The sequence below is a fragment of the Arachis hypogaea genome, chromosome 11 (assembly GCF_003086295.3).
Source record: "Arachis hypogaea cultivar Tifrunner chromosome 11, arahy.Tifrunner.gnm2.J5K5, whole genome shotgun sequence".
NCBI lineage: Eukaryota > Viridiplantae > Streptophyta > Magnoliopsida > Fabales > Fabaceae > Arachis > Arachis hypogaea.
In genome coordinates, this window is record NC_092046.1 from 20,048,139 (window position 1) to 20,059,019 (window position 10,881).

General features: G+C 36.3%; 1 long non-coding RNA gene across 1 annotated transcript; it reads right to left on the minus strand.

The window, feature by feature from the left end:
• Window positions 1-6,906: 6,906 nt before the first annotated feature.
• Window positions 6,907-10,108, minus strand: LOC112720510 (uncharacterized). The gene is made up of 2 exons (XR_003162202.2): window positions 9,592-10,108; window positions 6,907-7,302 (listed from the first exon to the last, which is right to left on the minus strand). It is a non-coding gene; the product is annotated as an uncharacterized lncRNA (long non-coding RNA).
• Window positions 10,109-10,881: the final 773 nt, after the last annotated feature.

A 10,881-nucleotide genomic window follows, 5' to 3' on the forward strand; every position in this document is an offset into this window, starting at 1 on the left:
TTAGTACAAAAATTTCTTTTGGATGTCACTTTGAGTTGCTTTAGTGTTTTTATTATTTCAGGTAAAATTCGGAGTAATTTGGCAGAATTTGGAGCAAAAAGGAACAAAGATGGCAGCACCCCCCTTGGGCGCTAAACGCCTAACTAGCATTTAGCGCCAGCAAGGGACACCAGAATACACGAGTTAACTCCCTATGGGGCGTTAAACGTCCAAAATGGCGTTTAACACCAGCAACAACCTGAATTCCCTCCTCTTTTGGGCTTCTCAAGTGGATTTAACATTTATTAGTTTTATTTTATCTTCTTTTTTTAATTTTTATTTACAAACAATATCTTTTAGCCTTAGAATTTATTATTTTGTTTTATTTCTGTTTCAAATTAGGTTTAAGGAATAAGATCCACCGTTTAGAAGGCATCTTGGATCAGACGCACAACACAGTTTTGGAAGAACCATAGTTTTCTCTGTAAGTTATGAGCAACTAAACCTCTTGGTTAAGGTTAGGAGCTCTGTTTATTTCTATGGATTGAGATTATTATTCTTCTATTTTAATTAATGTATTGATTCAATTCTAAGGATTGTTTTCATTCTTAATCTTATGAATTTGGGTGGAACGAGAGTATGACCCTTATTCTACTTGAGTTCTTGTGATTCTCGACAGAGTTATCTTGCTTGAACAACATTTTGAAAATAAATTCCTCCTAAATTACTAATTACATAAGCTAATTGGGATATGTGACATATAATCCTATTAGCTTTGGGTAATTAGGGTTTTTGTAGTCATAAACTAGATTTTGAACTTAACCCTCTGATCGGAATTAAGTGACCACGAGAGTGGCAGTTAATGAAGGTTAGTATAACACCCTACCATACAAAGTCTTATGCTTAAGTCATAATTCAGAGATGGCAAGGTATTACGACCTCTAAAACAAAAATCTAGTACGAATAGTAGTATGAATGATTGATTATAACTAGGAGCCTTTGCAAAAAAAAGGGGTAAACAAAAACCGTAACTCGAACGCGCAACACTCCGATCGATAACATAACGAGCAAAGAATAAGCTAACACAAGATCATATATATAAGGAGTGTCAAAAACGGGAATATCAAGACTCAAAATCCGGCTGCGAAGATAACCGGTCCGAGCATAATAATATATCCATATAATAAAATAAGGAAACCCCAAAGGAAACCCAAAGGGACACAAATACATAAAACCTATTCTCCAAAATCCCCTCTAGAAGGAGTCATCACAGTTTGTATTATTTAATGGAGATAAAAGTATCTAAACAAGATATATAAACCAAAACAGAGTCCCGAGAATAACGGATCTTCGCTAATCCAGAAGTCTCCAGCATGCCTCAACGAGAAGCCTCGCGTCCTGCATCTGAAAACCACAAAATCCGCATGTGTGAGAACCAGAGGTCCCCAGTACGGTAACAACTTCCACATATATAATACATAATAATAGAGGAAAGCCGAAGGCAATCCTAGAATTTCCTCCATGTAATATCAAAGCTTATAAACAAGCTAAACCGTAAGTGGCAACTGACTAAAGATCCTTCAGTCTAACTAATACTTCCCTTTCCAATTCCTTCAGACCTCCCAACCACCAGCAGGAGTATAATATAGCAAACACAGTTATATCAGACAAGAGATTTACAAATAGGAACAGATAAGGCATTTAGGCAATTAGCAAGTAATATGCAGTCAATAGGCAATCTCAAACAATTCATGTAGTATGCTTATGATGCATGCCTGTCCCTAGTGGCTGATGATATCATCTGTCGGTTATAGAGCCAACCCGACAAGTCCTGGTAGCTAACCATTGGACTGTCTCTCTGTCGTGCATCCCCAACTCGAGTTATACTCATCATAAACTTGATCATAATCATGATCCATATCCATCACCCTCACTGGTGAATATTTATCCATCACCATCACTGGTGAATATTTATGGGGGCGAGCTCATCCGGGCCTTTCACAGTGCCCGGCCACACTTACGACATTGGGTTAACAGAGCTTCGAGTCTCAACCTGGAGCACATGGTGGCTAGCCATTGCTACTACCCAGGGAAACCCTCATCTCCAATGGTGGAAGTGCAAACATTCACAATTCAATCAACAGCATATATGCATTTATACTTGGCCATAAACATGGCTCCGCCGTAACACGGCAATAATCTAGCCATCCGGCTCACGGTTAAATCCATAACCAGCCAATTCATTAACAATTATGGCCTTTCGGCCCATGGCATAACAAGCACTTCCACCGCCATTCTCCGCATCTCACATTTTCATCTTTGATCCTCAATGATCATTCATTTTTCCCCTTGCTTCACTCGCAAGTTACCACATTCACTAGCCCTTTTTCCTCATGCTAGGCATATCACAATGATTTAAGATATAAGTGGTGAGATCGGAGGCTTAGAAGTATGAAATTTGGCTTTTAAAACTCAAAAATCAACTTTGGGATGAAAACAGGGCCACGCGTACGTGCACTCCACGCGCACGCGTGGATGGCCTTAAAACTCATCGACGCGTAAGCGTCATACGCGCGAACGCGTGGGTTGAAAATTATCCAAACGGCGCGTACGCGTCAGCCACGTGTACGCGTGGGTACTCTTGCGCCCCAGGCATAAAACTGGCACAACTTTGGCATAACTCTCGGGAAAATGGCTGGGCATTGGGTGCAGCACATTCGGCGCGCCCGCGCATATCACGCGCACGCGTGGATGGCGCTTCCTGGAAGAACGGCGCGTACGCGCCAAGTGCGCCTACGCGCAGGGGGTCATTCTGCTAAAAATTTTCTAAGTTAAAAACTGCAGAATTCACAGACTCAACCCCCAATCTTCCGACGGTCATAACTCTCTCATTTTAAATCATTTTTCACCCGTTCTTCGAACGGCATGGACATCCCGGATCCAATTTCATTTCTAAACAGATTTAGCACAAATCAGAGATCCGTAATCCAAGTTATGTCCCGTCAAAGTATGCCCAAAAACCATGTTTTCATTCAAAACCACAAAGTGCCATTTTCAAAACAAGCCACTTTCAACTCTTTTCAAAATCAATCAAAACATGCCAATTTCAACCCTTCTCTTTGAAATCATTCAAAATATACCAAAATCAACAACAAGCCATCCTCAACTCACACATTGACATTTTACCAAAATTCCCAAAACCACATCCAACCATTTTAACACTTCTCTATCAAATGGCTAAAGGACAAACACAATATCATGTCATACATCCTTTCTCATCCTAATTTCCAACAATACCATTTCCAATCAACAATCACTATACATAATCAACATCATACTCACCATCAACATGGTACCACCCACCAATTCAACCTTAATCATCCATCAAGCATATATCACAACATGCATTTCTTATATATCACACAATCAAGGCATCAATATTCATAATCACATATATGAACACATCATATATCTCAACCATTCAACAACACTAACAATTCAATGCCTATCTTAGGGCCTCTAGCCTAAGTATTTCCTACCACATTACATATTAGATACGGGAAACCGAAACCATACCTTAGCCGATTTCCCAAGCTCAACCGGAGCACTTCCAAACCACTTTTTCTCAAGCTCTCAAGGTCTCAACACCTCCAAAAACAGATTTTGTCACACAAAACTCTCTTCCAAGCTTTCCAAAATCACCAATCAAGCTCCAATATTCACATATACACAACCTAAGCCACAATCATCATACCCATACACAACATCTCAATGCCCAAACCTCATAGAACAACAAATTACACTAGGGTTGAGAATCTTACCACACCCAAGGTCCAAGGAGACAAGATTAACCTTCTCCTTCAAGAGAGTTGGGTCCTATAACATCAAAGAACCCAAAATCTCAACATTTTTGCTCATGAAACTCGAAATCAAGGGCTGGAATTTCGAAGAGTAAAACGTGGCTTACCTCAAGATTAATTGTATGAGTTTTGTAGAGCTCTCCGCGGTGAACGCGTGGCTGCAAACGGAGCGGCAATCGGAGCTCTAGATCAAAAGTTATGGTGGTTTGAAGATCAACCAAGGGAGAGAACTTGAGAGAGTATTCTTCCCCCCTCCATACCAATTTCAGCGTGTTTGAGTGTGTTGTGAGGAGAGAGAGTGCTGAAAACTAGGGTTTTGGTTTAGTTTTGTTGGGCCAAGGGCCCACTTTGGGTCCGGTTGGACCGGTTTGGCCCGTTTGGTCCAATCTTGGTCCGATTTCTATAAAATTGGTACCGAAATTCTCGTCTCAATCTCCTCTATCACATTTAGCCATAAAAATAACATTTTTGGCTTTCTAGAATAAATTCTCATTTATGGGTTAATTAGCCGTTAATTAACCGGGTCTTACAGTTAGAGGAGGCTAAATCACTAAGAGATTAGGGTTTAGACATTTACAGTTTGCCATGGAATGAATTATGCATTGTTAAAATAGTTGGTGAGAACTTTTAATCCGGAAAGATAAACATCTTCGAAGCCTTAACTATTTTCTTGCACTGTTTTTATACCAAACCCTTATTTGCTTTCTTTATTCACTTGTTTATTGTTTTATGCGCTTTCGACCATTAAAACCTCTTTGTAATTCGCTTAACTAAACCAACTAGATAGCCATTGTTGCTCAGTCTGACAATCCTCGTGAAATCGACACTCACTCACCTGAGGTATTACTTGGATGATCCGGTGCACTTGCTGGTTAAGCTGTGGGAATCTCGAATTCCCGCACCAGAGCACGATTTCATTAACTCCAAGCGGTACGTTACCTTGCCAACCTTCTCCTTGATTCTGAAAGGCCCATAAAACCTCTTACTGAGCTTGTGATGCTCGTGCAGACACACAGATTGCTGCCGAAATGGCTTCACATGGAGGAGGACCCAATCGTCCACCATAAACTCCTTGGGTCGATGGTGTTTGTTTGCCTGCCTCCGCATCTTCTTCTGAGCTCACCCGAGGTGAAATCCGAGCTCACGGTGCAACACCTCTCGCATAGGAAGAAACTTATCACCTCCCAAACTTCAGATGCACCAGGGAGATGCTCGGACAGTGAAGCCATAGGAAACCCATGGAGTGCCTCATGGGGTGACATTCTCTCCACCCTCTCACTTTCTCTCTGTTTTTCTCTCTCCTCTCTTATCTCTCCACATCCCATCTTGTTAGAAAAAGTTTGCTCTTGATATGGTAAATGTAAAAAAAGAATTTTATAACATTTTCATGCTGTTGAAGTTGCCATGACTTCAAAGTTTTCTAGAGTTAGTGTCTCTAAAGTTGAGGTTTACTACACATGAATGGAAATATATAGATGTATCAAGCGTTTTTCACTCACTAAAACATGACAACCAACTTGTCGCTCTCTTTGTTAGAGAGGGCTTATGCAATAGCGTCACGTGTGTGCCTTCTTTCTCCTTGTTCACATGATCACATCTGTATGCTTCTTCTCTTTCATGTATACGCCTGACGTCTTTATTCCACATGCACATACATTGGAAATCTGCCTGAAAAATAAAATTTTCAAAATATAATTAAAACCTTCTAAAAAGCATTGAGAGTTTCAAAAAACAAATAACAGAGAGATTGAAAAATAGTTATAGAAATAAGTAATAAAGACTGTATAAAAGAAGGGTGAGCATTAGAATAGCAAATTTGTTTGGGGTAGAAGACATACACCGAGTGTGTTTTAGTGTGTGGGAGAGTATTTTATATTTTACTTAAAATTAGTGTGTGAGAGTACATTAATTTTATATTAAGTATATTTGTGGTGTAAACAAATTTAAAAAATACCCCCTCTACATCATAATAAACATGATATAACGATGGAAGCAGAACAACATATTGTTGAACGAGTGCATGGAATTAAAGTAAGTAATATTTTATACATTTTTTAATATATATTATCAGTATTACTTTGAATATAATTTAAAATTTTTTATATAAATATCATAATATGTAAAGTAATCAAATAATAACAACAAATAAAAGATATTAGATAATTTTTAAATATTTTATAATAATAATAATAATAATAATAATAATAATAATAAAACAACATTTTATGCTAAAAAGTTGTTATTCAATCTCTAAAAAAATTGGATAAGTCCTTGAGTTTTTAACTTGAAGATAAATAAATTTTTGACTAATTGAAAATATAAAAACGTCACTAATTTTGTAAAATATGAGACATCTAAGTTTTTTTATGGGACTTATTTATCCTCGTATATTTTTTAAAAAAAAGGACTTAAATGTTTCGCATTTTAAAAAATGGAAAATGTTTGTATATTTTCAATTAGTCAAAAATTTGTCTGTCCTCATATATTTTGTTTATTTTTACATATATTTTGTTTATTTTTTAAATATAGATAAAAATTTGCTTCTACAAAAAGAAAAAAAAATCCAAAAATAAGATGAAGACTTAAAGTATCAAGACCTTCTCTGTCCTGACTTAATTAAATATATTTTATAATTTTATCCAAATATTTGTAAATATGTATTTATTTAAAATATTATATATAATATAAGAAAATATTGAATATTTTTATTTTTTTCATACTTTTAGAAAATAGTTTTGAATTTTTTTTATACTTTTGAAAAATAGAAAATAAATAATATTATTTTTATTTTTTTAAATAAAAATAAAACTTTTTTTCTAAAAAGAATAAAATATAGGAAATTGTAACAACCCAATTTTCGACAAGTCCGGACCACTGCCAGTCATCAGGTGTTACTTCTCAGTAGCCCTATAAAACTCTAGACTCGATAATATTTACTACATATAAGCCTTCTTTACTAACGGGATCGCATATGTAAACTTATTTTTATCACATACTTTTTTTAACAAACCTATTAACAAAACCATGAACATCTTCAGAGATATACAATATAAAATAAACACCAGACTAACAGCAAAATTTAAATTTAGCAATGAGATCACATAAAAACATATATACGTCTTAAGTTAGTTCATACAAACTTGACTTATATATATATATATATATATAGGCAACTGACAACTTTCCAGATACCTGGTTCATGTAGAAAACCCCTAAGCTGGTACCGGGCTAAAAAAAAAAATATCAGGTCCTATCCCTAAAAAATGCTATAGAAGAGAGGGAAAGCAAAATCTAAGAAATGAATACCATCTATCGTACATTCTTTCTACCGTCGAGGCACAACTTTGCAACCATCAACTCAAGACTAGTTTCGAGCATCTCCTGTAGGGTCCGACGACACGTGTTCCTCTGGTACCTCTCTGAATATAACTCCTGTGGTGGCGATCAAGTCTGGATCTTCCATCTGTGGGGAAAGGAAAAGGAAGGGGTGAGAACCTATATGGCTCCCAGTAAGGTGACATCGTGAAAGCGCATCTCTCTCGTGAAACCTAGAGTTTTGGCTCTATCGTAACAACTCACTTACTAAATCTCTCGGCTACTTCCGTATCGTGGGTTCTGACATAACTGTTTCTTGGCATCTTTCTTTGGGATGAATGCCGTTCTCACGCTATTCTCTATGATTATTATTCCTAACTCTATTACCTTATTCTAAGCTTTGAGAAAGTTACGTCATAATCTTAAAATACAGACAAGAATCAGAAAATAGAGAATTAACAAGAAGCAAATGGCACATCGCAGAAAGAATGAACAGTAAACAATCACAATCAAATGTGCAAACAATTTATGATGCATGCCTGTTCCTAGTGCAGGTCATGAGCTCATGCGTCGGTTGTCTACCCGCAATCTAACGTTACTCGGGATGAACCCCGAATATGATTCCTTTACTGTGTCAATTAGACACCTTGGCATCACGGTTATCCGTGTCAGTTAGGCCTCATCATAATAACATTTTAATGTGCATCACAGTAAGGAACAGTGCTATCAATTAGGCGAACATTTTCGCATTAGCAATCTCAGGCTATCAGTTAGGCGGACACTTTCGCATTAGCAATTTGGCACAAAGTCCCATTCAACATACAATATGCTATCAGTTAGGCAGACATTCCCGCATTAGCAATCTTAAGCTATCAGTCAGGCGGGCACTTCTGCATTAGCAATTTGGCACAAAGGCCTAGTCAAACAAATAACATTCAACTGTCCTTTTCATTCATTGTTTCTTATTTCTTGTCTTTTCATCATGCCTCCGCATCACCTTATAAATATACATACCTCCGCATCACCACATAACTAAGCATACCTCCACATCACCATATTACTAAGCATACCTCCGCATCACCCTTTTAACTTTAACCTTCCTAGGGGTAACTTGCATTCTTATTCACTTCTTAGCTTGTTTAGCCTAATACCTTTTTGGCGACCGGTTTTCTATCTAACGATTAATATCACAAACGGACTCGGACTCGCACAAATTTTATGTCCACATGTTCGTATTGAACTCAAGTTTCTAAAGGTCTAGAAATTATATTTTTCTTGGCAGTCTACCTCCAGCTATTGAGGAAAAACCGAGACTGTTATTCTAGGTTTGTAGGAACAGCACCTTGCTGTCTTGTTATGTGGTTTTTATGTTGTGAAAGCCTACGCACGGACTATCTCTCTTATCAAAGTAACTCTAGAGATCCTAACCTTTACTTTGAATTATATTTTACTATATTTGGATTAGAATTGAATTTTATACAAGATTTTAAAATTCTGCTACTGCACTTGTAAAGATTCAGAAAAACAGCAGGCAACAGTGTTTTTATAAAATTCATAATAATTTCAATTCTAATCCGTTGCTCCTAAATTTTTGTAAGATTATACTCAACACCCCTAAGTTTTATAATCAACAAGTTTCAGGTTCATATCACCTTGTTTGGTTAATTAAATGTCAATTGGAAAGGCTGCCCTGTTTCTTTAAACTAGTTCTGAAGTTCTTGCGAACAGCCCAGCTTCCAAGAGGCATAACTAACTCTACAAAATAGCTATGGACCTGAAATTTGTACTCATTTAAAATAGACTTACAAACCTCTAAAATCCCTTTGGAATCAACTCAAAATGTTAAGTAAAACAAAAGTTCCAGTAGTTTGAAATTGACACTGCAGAACTAGAAAAACCAGAAAAATTCTGCAGCAGCTACTGTTTTCAAAAATTCATATCTTGTAAACCACTTGGCCAAATTCTTTGAAATTTGTATGGAACATTCAAGACACACTGAAGTTTTACAGAAAAATAATTTCATCCAAAATTTTGGTCTGGATTGCTCCCAGAAATTCGTTCATTCTGCTGCCAATTATGCAGAAATTGCAGAAATTTTGTACAATGTAATTCCAACAACCTCACATACCAAATCTTATATTTAAGTCTAAAATTCCTCTAAAACCATAATTCTATACTTCTTTTAACTAATCAAAGTTGCTAGAGTGGTTTTCCTATCTGCTAGACCTCAGAATCATCAATTCACATTTTCTACAAGTGCGCATACTCACACAAGTACATATATGTTCATCAAATTCTGCATAGTAGTTCTACCATTATCATCACCATTAGGATGCTTAATTCAGCAACATAATCATCAGGCAAATCACACATTTCATTATCACACTTCATCATTCACACAAACACAAATATACGATTAAACTAGCCTAACCCCTACCTCAATGGAGTTCACCCTTTCTCATGAAATCAGTCCTAACTTTCTCTTCCTCCCTTGGTCAGCTTTACTTCAAACTTTGGCCAGCCCCTTCAGCTTCGGTCAGCCCCATCTCACGCCATCACTCTGCTCCTCTTGCTGCTCTGATTGATGGAGAACAAGAAGAATTGGAAAGACTCCTCCTTAACCTTCTTTTGGTGTCACTCCTACTCCCTCTGTCGTTCTCCTGCTCTCTCGTTCCCAATTCCATTTTTTGCACAGAAAAAGAAGACCCAGAAGAAGTAATGGACATATAAATAGGAGAGGAAGAAATGGGATGAGGTGGTGAAGAGAGTGGCGTGGTTTCTTCCTCAGAGGACACCTAATAAGAAGCCAATCATTCCAAGCGGTGACCAAGAGGTGTGACCTTGGTTAGGAATTTTTCTCTGGTTGGTTTATCAGAGGAAGAAGAAAAAGAATTAGGGCTTTAATCATGGTTACAAAGATTTCTAATGATGTGAATGGTTTTTGATTCTGGTTCGGTTGAACCGAAGAAAAAAAGTGGTTTAATATATATTGGTTCACAGTTAACTAAACCTAATGATATATCTATATTTTTCACTTATCAAGTCTAAGTCCACCCTATTATTTTATGGTGAAGTGATTCTCGAATATTTATCGAATTTCTCATCACATGATTTCTGAGATTAACTCTGTGGATAATCGGGGTGTTATAGAAATGACATGAAAAATTTAAATTATCAAAATCTATTTTATTCTAATTCAATCATGATAGTTTAAGAACGAAATTGATAACATTTATATCATATCTGATTTTATATCGGTCAAATAATGCTCCACATTCCTACCAATTTTTTTAACAATAAAAATAAAAAATATTACATATAAATAGAAAATGTTAATGTTTACAATTTTATTGGTGGCCTAATTTTTAATTTTTAAATATGATCTTTGATTTAATAAGTTTTTTTTTTCGATGTTGACTGCAATTTTGATTTCTTAATAATTTAACTTATCATGATTCTAATAAGCGCTAATCTTAATGTCAAATCCGAATCAAAAAGTAAAATATCGTTTTTGGCTTACAAATTTGTCAACAGTTTAATACCAATTGTAACACCCTAATATTCAAATCCTTATGCTCGAGTCATAAGTCAATGATATTACGGTGGTACGACTCTCAGGTGGATTTTTAATAAATAAATATAGGTAATTTCGAAAGGAGTATTAATCGAGAAGCCCAAAAAGAGTAGAAATAAAATTGCGAAGACGTATCTTTCACGTTTCGACAAC